The sequence below is a fragment of the Rhodamnia argentea genome, chromosome 10 (genome assembly GCF_020921035.1).
Source record: "Rhodamnia argentea isolate NSW1041297 chromosome 10, ASM2092103v1, whole genome shotgun sequence".
NCBI lineage: Eukaryota > Viridiplantae > Streptophyta > Magnoliopsida > Myrtales > Myrtaceae > Rhodamnia > Rhodamnia argentea.
The window spans coordinates 10,925,097-10,936,246 of NC_063159.1; the positions used below are offsets into that span (position 1 = coordinate 10,925,097).

An 11,150-nucleotide genomic window follows, 5' to 3' on the forward strand; every position below is an offset into this window, starting at 1 on the left:
CTATAGGGTCGATTTCTTACTAAAGATAGATCAAATAATTTGACTATTTACGTGCATTTGTTGAGTTGAACTGAATCAATTTCTTTAACTAGTTTACGAGATTCTTCTATTTGTATCTTTAACACAACTAGAGGAGCGATATGACTTGCATCATTCCTTGATTAGGAACAATGGTTTCATGAAGACCATGCTGTTTAACTAGGGGAAGAAATATGATGTTCTATTTAGGGGTGAGCAAACTAGACCGAACCGGCTCGAGACCGGACCGGACCCGGCGGGTTGGTCCTGTCCTTGAGGGGTGGTCCGGTCCTCGGTTCCAGGTGGATGGGACCGGCCTGGACCGCCCAGACCGGACCACCCATAATATATATAATTATTTATATATATAGATATATACAATTAAAAAAATGAAGCTTTTATTTGTTTTCAATGTTCATTTCTCGAGCCATTTCCATTGTTAGGCTGTACATTCTTGAAACTCGGACAACCCTTCTGTCACGACCTACCCTTTCCCCTCTCGAGGATCGTTTAGGTTTAGAGGCATTACCTATCCATTTAGGCGCAAATTCTCCCAAATCTTACCTCGCGTGACATTGGAATTCGTTTTTATGAACTAACATTCTAAACCATTAAGAGTTGCCACTAGCCTTTGGGATCGACTAGAAACCAATCGAGATACGGGAGTATTATCTCAATTCCTACGCAACTGGAGCATCTAGGTACGGGGACTTACTTACGCTAATTATTTTAACTAACGCCCTTTCGGTACCTAACCAATTGGTATTCCTAAAGTGACCATGCATTCCTAAAAAAATGACTATCCATTGATAAAAAAAGTAAACTCGTGGGTCAATTGCAAACTCGAATAATCGGACACGAAATGCGGTCGGGTATATAACAAACTAAACAAGAGTGCACATCAGTCAACACCCATTGCAAAATAACAACAAGAGAAACTAATTCGGCGGAAATGAAAAGGCAAAGATTGTTTGGTTCTTCTGATTTTTTTTTTTGTCCTTTTCGATATCTTTTTTACTTTTCTTCTATAAATAAGAAAAAAAAAATCTGACTCTACGTTATATAAAAGAAAATGACATGAGTTTGTATAAAACGGATTCCCCTCTTTTTTTGCCTTTCTTTTTTACTTCCCTTTGGTCTTTCATATACAAAAAAGAAAAAAAGTATTTCTGATTCTATGTCATTTTTTAGAATACGAAATCTTCTAATAATTTTTTTTTTTTTTGGTGTAAGACACAAACAAAATAACAAAAACCTAAGTCTAATATGAATCATCTTAAAGCACCGTGGGTCATAAACAAAGGGGGTTCCTTCCTTTTTATTATTATTTTTTCTTTCCTCAGACACTTGCATTTAGAGAATCTATAAAAACCGCCTCAAGGAGTGTTTTCATGACCGCAAATCACGAACTTCGGGTATCGCAAACATCAAACTCGAACACAGATACAAACTACCATGCACGCAGAATGATTTGAACTAAGTAGCGAAGGGTGGATCAAATGAAATCCCAATGAAAGTTCACCCCAATATGCGAGTTTGACATGCTCGAGAAAAACTGGGTTTTAGAGTCAAACAAGTAGATAAGCTTCATTCCGATCGGAAAGCCTTTCATGTATGCAATAGAACAGAAAAAGTGTTCGGTCTTAATGAAACTAGGTAACGTGTAGTTTCCGGCGCATTGATCGGTTCTAAAAATGGTTAGGCGCACTCATTGAAAAAGCAACGTGAAGTAAGCTATATAGGAGACCCCTGTTCACCGGCCATATGACTCGGATTCAACGATTTTGCAGCAGTAAAGCACAATCAGTCAAAACCAAACCAAGGTCCAAGAAAAGAAAGGGGAGAAAATAAAAACAAAAAAAACAAAAACAGCACAATATATAGCCATAACATGACATGAACGAATTCCATTTTTGCTCAAATTACAATGCCAACTTAAGCTCGAGTTCGCCGGACCGAGGAAACCAAGGATCTCGGCCCGGCGAACCCGAGTAGCAAGAGAAACAAAAGCAAAAACCCAACAGTAGATATGCTACCTGTTAAAGGTTGGAACCTCAAAAAACAGTGATGAACTTGACGTTAGAGCCTAGGAGTCCTCCTTGTTCACCCCCTTTTTTTTATCCCTCATCCTCTCCCTTTTTTATTGCCATTCTCCTTTTGTTGCAGAGAGAGTACGTGAGAGAGAGAGTCCCCCCTGCGTCTTGTCCCTTCTCTCTTTTTATATCTTTCACCAACTAACATTTTTTTTTTCATCACTTCAGGAAATTCACCCCCCTTGCACCACAAGAGGCAACACCTTCCTAATCCTCTGCTCCTCTCTATCTCGGGCGAGATTTTCTGCTGTTTCTGCACAGCAGCTATTTCCTATTGATTGCCTCTAAACAGCTGCCCAAAACAGCCTATAAGAGTCGCCCACCTCAGCTCCACATCAGCTCTAACTTGCCAGCAGTGATTGAATATCATGCTCGCCTGCTGAAGGTGTTCTGCATCTGGTCTTTTGCCGAAATTTTCTGTTGCTTCTTCTCCGAGAAGTCGCCCCCAAGTTATCTTCAAGAGCCATCCACATCGGCTTCACGTCGGTTCCATATCGGTCTCAACTTGCTTGCTGATCTAAATTCATCATTCCTTTTGCTGCAACTGAAATTCTCTCGCTGGATTTCCTGCTTTTACCTGATCGCCCAAATCAACCTCTAAAGAGCGATCGGCTTCAACTTGCAACTTCCACTTGCCTCTATCTTTCTCTGGTCATCATTCTTTTTTGTCCCATATGCTTTGCTCCTTGGCTCTTCGGCCTCTCTCAATAGCCAATCTCGTGGCTTGCGGCTTCTTGGGAACTGGATGACTTAAGCTGCAATCTGGCCATCGCAAGTTGTTTTCTAAATCTTCAGTCATCATTCTTCTTTGCGTTTGGTGTTTCGCTCCCCTGTCCTTTCAGCCGAAAATCTCCAAGTGCAGTGTATTCGGCGACAAGTTGTTGGTCTTGGAAACCATTTTAATCGGTTTCCATTTCTTCTTATCCTCTAGTGTAGGTAATATCTTACGTTGCAAATAATATTCTCTGTTGTAGATGATATTTCGAGATATTCTCCATTTGCAAATTCTTTGTGTAGATCTCTCTCTCTTCTCTTTTTTTTTTTTTTTTAAAACCGGGTCATCATCTTCTTCTTCTTCTTCTTTTCTTAACGACTCGATCCGACATCCTTCCCCTTTCTTTTTCTTTTTCTTTTTTTCCATTTTTTTTCTTTTTTTTTCTTTTTTCTTTTTAAAAGCACAATGGGTGAATTTACATGAATCGATCTATTCTATTTTGCGGAGGAATAATAAAATACAAGGCCGACAAAATTAGGTGTCAACAGTTGCCCCTCTTGGAAGGGGAGTTCAAAGAGGTTCCATTCCAAGACGATTGAACATCTAATTTTGTTCCATCAAGGACCGGCTTGGTCTTCATGGAATATAAAAGCGGCGCGACCGTGTAATAACGGGCTTGGCCTTCTAGCAAAAATGAAAATAGGCACAACCGTGTAAGAATGGGTTAGGCCTTTTGGAAAAATGAAAAATGGCACGACCGTGTAGGAACGGGTTTGGCCTTTTGGGGAAAAGGTAAATAGGCACGACCGTGTAAGAACGGGCTTGGCCTAGTGGGGAAATGGCGAGACCGTGTAAGAACGGGCTTGATTTTTTATATGAAAAATGGCACGACCGTGTAAGAACGGGCTTGGCTTTTCTGGATATGAAAAATGGCACAACCGTGTAGGAACGGGCTTAGCCTTTTGAGAAAGGGTGCAAATAGGCACAACCGTGTAAGAACGGGCTTGGTCTTCTTGCAAAAAGGGGAATAGGCACGACCGTGTAAGAACGGGCTTGGCTTTACGGCAAAAAGGAAAATAGGCACGACCGTGTAAGAACGGGCTTGGCCTTTTCGGGAAAAGAAAAATGGCACAACCGTGTAAGAACGGGCTTGGCCTTTCTGGGAAAAGAAAAATGGCACGACCATGTAAGAACGGGCTTGGCCTTCTGGCAAAAAGGAAAATAGGCACGACCGTGTAAGAACGGGCTTGGCCTTTGAGGGAATGGCAAATATCATCGTACTTGTTATGGGGACTCGGGTTTAAGTATTCTCGATTCATTACACTCTCTTCGTGTCTACGGTCTCGGATACACTCACAGTGCATACACTTCAGTCAATCCGAAAGGTCTTTCGGGGACCGTAACGTAGGCTTGGTCATGGGTTTACATGAAGGGTCTTCCCGCTTTGAGGTTTCATTGGGGAAGCATTCGATCATTACCTTCGCCAGGTTTACAAGTCAAGAACCCGGAAGGTAAGACAAGAAATAATTGGCTCCACTCCTTCAAGTAGTAACCTCATTGTAAAGTCTTCGTGTCGACTTGAAACATCCCAATCAGAAGAGACTTCGGATGGGTTGTAATGTCGGTTTGGGAAGGCTTGCAAGGCTCGGTTTTTTTTTTTTTCGGAGGCTTCATGGGTCAGTGATCATATTGGCATCAATACCAATCTTATATGCTTCTGAAAAGCACCTTACTTTGGGAAGCCAAGAAATCTTGAGAGTCCATTGGCTATTTATCTTTGTTTGGCAAGAAAATAGTTTCATTCCATTTTCTACATTTGTTTCTGTTCAAGGTAAGCTTTATGCTTCTCTTTCTCTCTCTCTCTCTCTTTTTTTTTTTTTTTTAATGAGCTCTCTGACCTCTCAAGACATTTCACATCAATGCATAATTACCATTTTTCTTGGTAAATCACACGCCTTGCCCCAGTGTGGGGAGATGATCATCATTCGGGTTTCAGAAACGAATAATTTCGGGCTCAACTTGGCTAAGCAAAGGATATCGGTGTTTGGGTAGAAGAAATAGATGCTCTTCTTCATTTCGAGATGCTTCAAGCTTCAACGAAGATTCACCTGAAGTTGCCACAAAAAGGTTAACACAAGTGAAGGCAATTAAATCTTTCTTACCTTTTCTCCAACTAATTTTCAACCATAATCTCGTGTGTTTGCCCCAATATGGGGTGGTTCCCGACAAGGGTGTTTTGAACATCCTCCTTACTCGGGCTCAAAGTGGTTAGCAAGGGATATATTGAGTGTATTGGGAAGAGAAAGAAATGCCTTTCGTCACCTTGACCCCGTGTATACATTGTGAATGAGCCTTGTGTCATAGACACGATTCTTACTGCACTCAACTCTCAAAGTGTATCAAGGACGTGTTTAGGACATGGCCTACCTTCCATCCTATTTGATGCTCACTCAGCATCCTCTAGTACCTCACCTTCATTTTGCAAGATCACATGCTCGAATCGACCTTGACGTTTCTTTTCTTCTTCTTCTTCTTCTTTTTTTTTTTTTTCATGGGGAAGGATACTTACCTGGACTATGCTAATCGGTGAATCCTTTTGCTTTTACTTGTGTGAGACCGAACCCCATCTCGTCATTGATAACTATCACAATGCTTGGAATGCTTTGCTAGAGATATCTTTGATGTTTCATGTGGACTTCGTGAGCTGGCATATTGAAAAAAAAATTCTTCATTTCATTTGGGCCAGACGTTTGCATCCTCTTCCCGCAAAAAGGAGATGCAAAAAGTTTTTATTAATATTTACAATGGAGCTTCCTTTCTCTATTTACAAGGTGCCCCATTCATGCTGTTCCCGGGGATCGAACCCCTGGCGCGTCCGGACCTGTTCATTCCCACGACCACCCGGCCACGGCGCTGTTGGCGTCTATAAGGCGCCCCTTTTTTATTTATATGAGACTGTCCAAGCACGCCATGTTCCTTCATGTTATTTCAAACGTCGATTATTTGTAAGGCTTTTGCAATGGGCACCCCATTATGTCGGTCTGACATCCTCTTCTTTGAATATGCCTCAGTCACCTGCAAAACAAACCAAATATATATGTATGTATGATATGCATGAAGTAAACAGGTGCAAATGACTCAAACTTTTAGGAGGAATGGCCATCAAGGCCCTTCTGATATTATTCATGCGAAATACTTTTTCACAGCATCGGCATTTACGGGGCTTGGCTATACTTGACCGTCCATTTCAGCTAAAATCAGAGCACCACCAGGGAGAACCTTCTTGACCACATATGGCCCTTCATAATTCGGAGTGAACTTGCCTCCCGGGTGTGGTACAAATGGCAGCCTCTTCTTTAACACTAGGTCGTCGATCTCGAAAAGCCTGGGGTGAACTTTACGGTTGAACGATTTTGCCACTCGCTTCTGATAAGCCTGGCCATGACACACAGCACGCAGCCTTCTCTCATCAATCGGGTTCAATTGCTCATACCTCTGCTGGATCCACTCGGCCTCTGACAGCTTTACTTGTGAGAGAACTCTTAGCGAAGGAATCTCGACCTCAACAGGTAGAACCGCTTCCATACCATACACCAATGAGAAAAGAGTTGCCCGAGTCGAGGTACGAATTGATGTACGATATGCCATCAATGCATAAGGAAGCCTCTCATGCCAATCACGGTAATTCTCAGCTGTCTTCGATAGAATCTTCTTGATATTCTTGTTTGCTGCCTCAATCGCCCCATTCATTTGTGGGCGATACGGGGAAGAATTCAAATGACTTATCCGAAATTCCTCAAATACCTCATCAACCAGCTTGTTGTTTAGATTTGTGCCATTATCCGTGATTATAGCCTCCGGAGCTCCGTATCGGGCAATGATATCACGACGCACAAATTTGGCCACGGTTCTTGCGGTGACATTAGCATAGGAATTAGCTTCAATCCACTTTGAAAAGTAATCGATAGCTACTAGAATGAAACGATGCCCGTTCGATGCTTGAGGATTGATCGGACCAATCACGTCTATTCCCCACATAGAGAAAGGCCATGCTTCGGACATCCGGTGTAACTCATTGGGCGGAGCGATGATCTTGTCACTATAAACCCGGCACCGATGGCGGTGGCGAACATGTTGAATACAATCAGCCTCCAAGGTGAGCCAATAGTATCCTAGTCTCATGATCTTTTTACTAAGCAAGTATCCATTCATATGGGGACCACATTCTCCCTCATGAATTTCACTCATCAGCTGATTAGCTTCCTTGGCATCGACACATCTCAAAAGGATCGAATCAAATGATCTCTTATACAATGCATTGCCATTGAGGAAAAACTTTGATGAGAGCTTCATCAAATATTTTCTATCGCCCGATTCACTTCCCTCGGGGAATTCTCTCTTTTGCGGATATGTCATGATATCTTGGTACCACGGCCTCCCATCCGCCTCTTCTTCTATCGCCATACAGTGAGCCGAACGCTTCAAAATTTCGATTCTTAATGGCTTAATATTTGACCCTCCAGTTACCTGAAGCATCGAGGACAACGTAGCCAATGCATCCGCAAATTGATTCCGTGATCCGGGAAGATATTCAAATGTTATCTGCTCAAACTCCTCAAGTAACCCCGCTAAGAATTCATGATACGGGACCAACTTCGGGTCACGAGTTTTCCATTTTCCTTCGGTCCGGAGGATGATGAGGGCTGAATCACCATAGACTTGCGGTCTTCGAATCCCCATATCTATGGCGGTTTGCAAACCAAGGATACAGGCTTCGTATTCAGCAATATTGTTGGTGCATGGGAATATCAACCTAGCAGCAATCGGATAATGCTGGCCATCCGGGGAGATAAGCACCGCTCCCGTACCCAAACCTAAAAGATTTACAGCTCCATCGAAGTACATCGTCCACTTATCGGTGGTTATAAGTAGGACGCGATCATCAAGAGGATCGGTATGAGGAATTTCTAGACTCGTCGAGTCCTCCGCCAACATGTCGGCTATAGCGCGACCTTTCACAGACTTTTGAGTCATGCTTTGTATATCAAACTCGGAGAGAAGGATTTGCTACTTGGCGAGTTTTCCAATCAGCGCCGGCTTCTCCAGCAAGTATTTGATGGGGTCGCATTCGGTGACCAGCGGGATCCGGTGATGAAGGGTGTCTTGCCGCAGCCTGTGCAATACCCAAAGTAGAGCTAGACAAGTCTTTTCAACCTCGGAGTAGTTTACCTCGGAGTCGGTGAACTTTTTACCGAGGTAGTATATCGCGCATTCCTTCTCGTCTGATGGTCTTTTTCGAACTAACACTGCCCCTAATGACTCCTTATGGATGGTAAGGTAGAGAATCAAAGGAATACCAGGAGTCGGTGGCACTAAAACCGGGGAATGAGTTAGGTAATGCTGAATTTTCAAAAAGGTTGCCCGGCATTCAACATCCCACACAATCTTTGCGTTTTTCTTAAGGAGCTTAAAAAATGGCTTCGTTGTCTCGGATAACCGGCATATGAATCTCGCCACATAATTCAACCTTCCCAAGAAGCTACGGACCTCTTTGACGGAAGTAGGAGGTCGCAATTCGCATATGGCTTTAACTTTCGACGGGTCTATTTCAATGCCCCCGCTGCCGACCATAAAACCTAGCAATTTCCCGGATTTTGCTCCGAACACACATTTTGCGGGGTTAAGGCGTAGTCGAAACTTGCGAAGACGTTCAAACAGCTTGCGCAAAACCCTAACATGGTCCTCGCCTGGCCTAGACTTCGCGATCATATCATCCACATATACTTCAATTTCCTTATGCATCATGTCATGAAACAATGCGACCATGGCTCTACGGTATGTGGCTCCTGCATTTTTTAGGCCAAATGGCATTACTTTTAGCGGAAAGTTCCCCATGGAGTAATAAAAGAAGTCTTGCTCCTATCCTCCACTTTCATCCGTATCTGGTTATAACCGGAAAAACCGTCCATGAAAGAAAATAGCTCGAATCCAGCCGTGCTATCGACTAACACATCGATATGGGGAAGCGGAAAATTATCTTTGGGGCTAGCTCGGTTCGGATCCCTGTAATCGACGCATATTCCGACTCTGCCATCTTTTTTAATCACGGGGACGATGTTCGCTATCCAATCCGAATATTGTGTGACCTTTATAAAGTCTACTTTCAAGAGTTTCATCACTTCCTCCTCAATTTTTTTTGGACAACTCGGGTTTTATCCTTCTCAAACGCTGCTTTTTCGGCGATATCGCTGGATTGGTTGGCAAAGTGTGTTCCACGATTTCAGGATCTAGTCCCGGCATATCGGTGTAAGACCAGGCAAACACATCTTGATACTCTCGGAGAAGGTCGACTATCCTGGCGGCTTCTACTTCTCTTAACCGTGCTTCGATTTTAATTTCTCCGACACATTCTACGCTGCCCAGATTTATCGTTATCGTTGGTTCTGCTGTTAGCGGCTTTGACTCCTCATGGCGGTTCCATTCGAATTCAATCATCTTTGGGTCCTCGGTATCGCTGTCCGAGTCCGAGGGATGCTTCTCTGGTGAATCCGAATCACATGCATTCTCATGAATATGCAGAATGTCATGCCCGAGACATGATGCAGAAGGGTTAGCAAATTTCAACATAGATAACATGTGCAAAACGTGTAATCATTTGAAATCATTTTGGCAAAACATTTTTCAACGGGAAGCCTTTGGATATGCCTTCATCTCATCGGACTTGATAGGCCTTTAGAAAACTTTTTTTTTTTTTATAAAAGGAACTCGGGATGCGTGTGAAAGTCCAGCCCTCGGGATTATACCGAGCTCGTCATAGGACCGGCATGTACTTTCACACGTCCTTAATAAAGGCAGTGCCTCGTTTTATTCAAACGAGGGAGCCGCATTACAACATTTACAACCTTAGACCCACGGCTCTAGGTCTAAAGGTCAAAAAATAATTTACACATCGCCGACGGGAATCCCGTGTACGGGAAACGGTCACAAAAGACATATGTACATCTCAAAACATAAAGGAATGAACAACCCTACTCTGGAGGGTTGACAGAAACCCCCGATGATTCAGCTGCATCGGATCCCAGAGTGACACAGACGATGAACTCCTCGAGCAGCTCGGCTATACCATCCATGGACATCTCCTCCTCGTGCAACATCCTAGCCGGGCCAACGAAAACCTCTTCAATTGGAGTGTTATAAGACAAATCCATGGTAGCAATACCATCGCCCGTGTATGCCGGACGATCCCGGTCATCACCAAGGCAACTTCGGCTTCTTCGACCTTTTCGACCGCATGCTGGGTCATAGCCTATACCTCCTTTGCCGAGCTTCTGATGTGCTATGATGGGCTCTGTGATTCCTTGGCCGTGTAGTCCCAAACCTTGTCCAGGTACATGGCCATGCCGGAGTAGAACCCGGCTAGACATAAGTGATGGGCCGGACATTCTTGGGGTTTGCATGATTGCTCCTTCAAGAACATGGATAGTGGATACCAGTTCAAAAGTGTGGTAGCTTGCCTCTTCGCTTCCCCCAGGCTCAATGTAAGGGATTGCCACGCCCTCCGAGATTTCCATATCGGATTCTCCATGTATAGTTATCAACTGGCCATCAACGACAAATTTGATTTTTTGATGCAAACTTGATGGTACAGCTCCAGCTGTATGTATCCAGGGCCTCCCTAGTAGCAAATTGAAGGAAGGAGGGATATCTAGGACCCGAAAAGTGATCAGAAAGGTAGCTGGTCCAACCAGGAGTTCCAAGTCCACCTCGCCTAGAACATCCTTCTTCGCACCATCGAATGCACGAATATACAAGTTCGACGCACGCATTCTTGACTCATGAAAATTAATCCGACGAAGGGTGATTAATGGGCAAATATTAACCGCAGACCCATTATCAATCAGAACCCTTGATACCATCCTTCCACAGCATTTCACGGAGATGTGCGGTGCATCCGCATGTGATCGGTCACCAAGGGGAAGGTCTTCATCAGCAAAAGATATTTGGTCCTTAAGCAAAATAGACCCAACAAATTCTCCTAGCCGAGCTTCATTGGTTGTCTCTGGTACATGGACTTCGCCAAGAACCCTTAGGAGGGCCTCTCTATGTTTATCCGAGGTTTGAAACAGGTCGAGGATCGAGATCCGGGCGGGCATCTTCCTCGGTTGATCCACAACTGAAAATTCACCGGTTTTTATTACCGACGGGAGCTGTTCGGCCTCTTTATCAGATTCAGACTTCTTTTCAATCACAGGCTTCTTTTCGGACGGCCCGGGAGGTGCATAAGAGCGACCCGTTCGAGTAACCGAATCGACTCCACCTGTGTT

General features: G+C 43.8%; 1 pseudogene; it reads right to left on the bottom strand.

The window, feature by feature from the left end:
• Positions 1-6,009: 6,009 nt before the first annotated feature.
• LOC125312697 lies at positions 6,010-9,002 on the bottom strand (annotated as a pseudogene).
• Between the last annotated feature and the right edge of the window lie 2,148 nt (positions 9,003-11,150).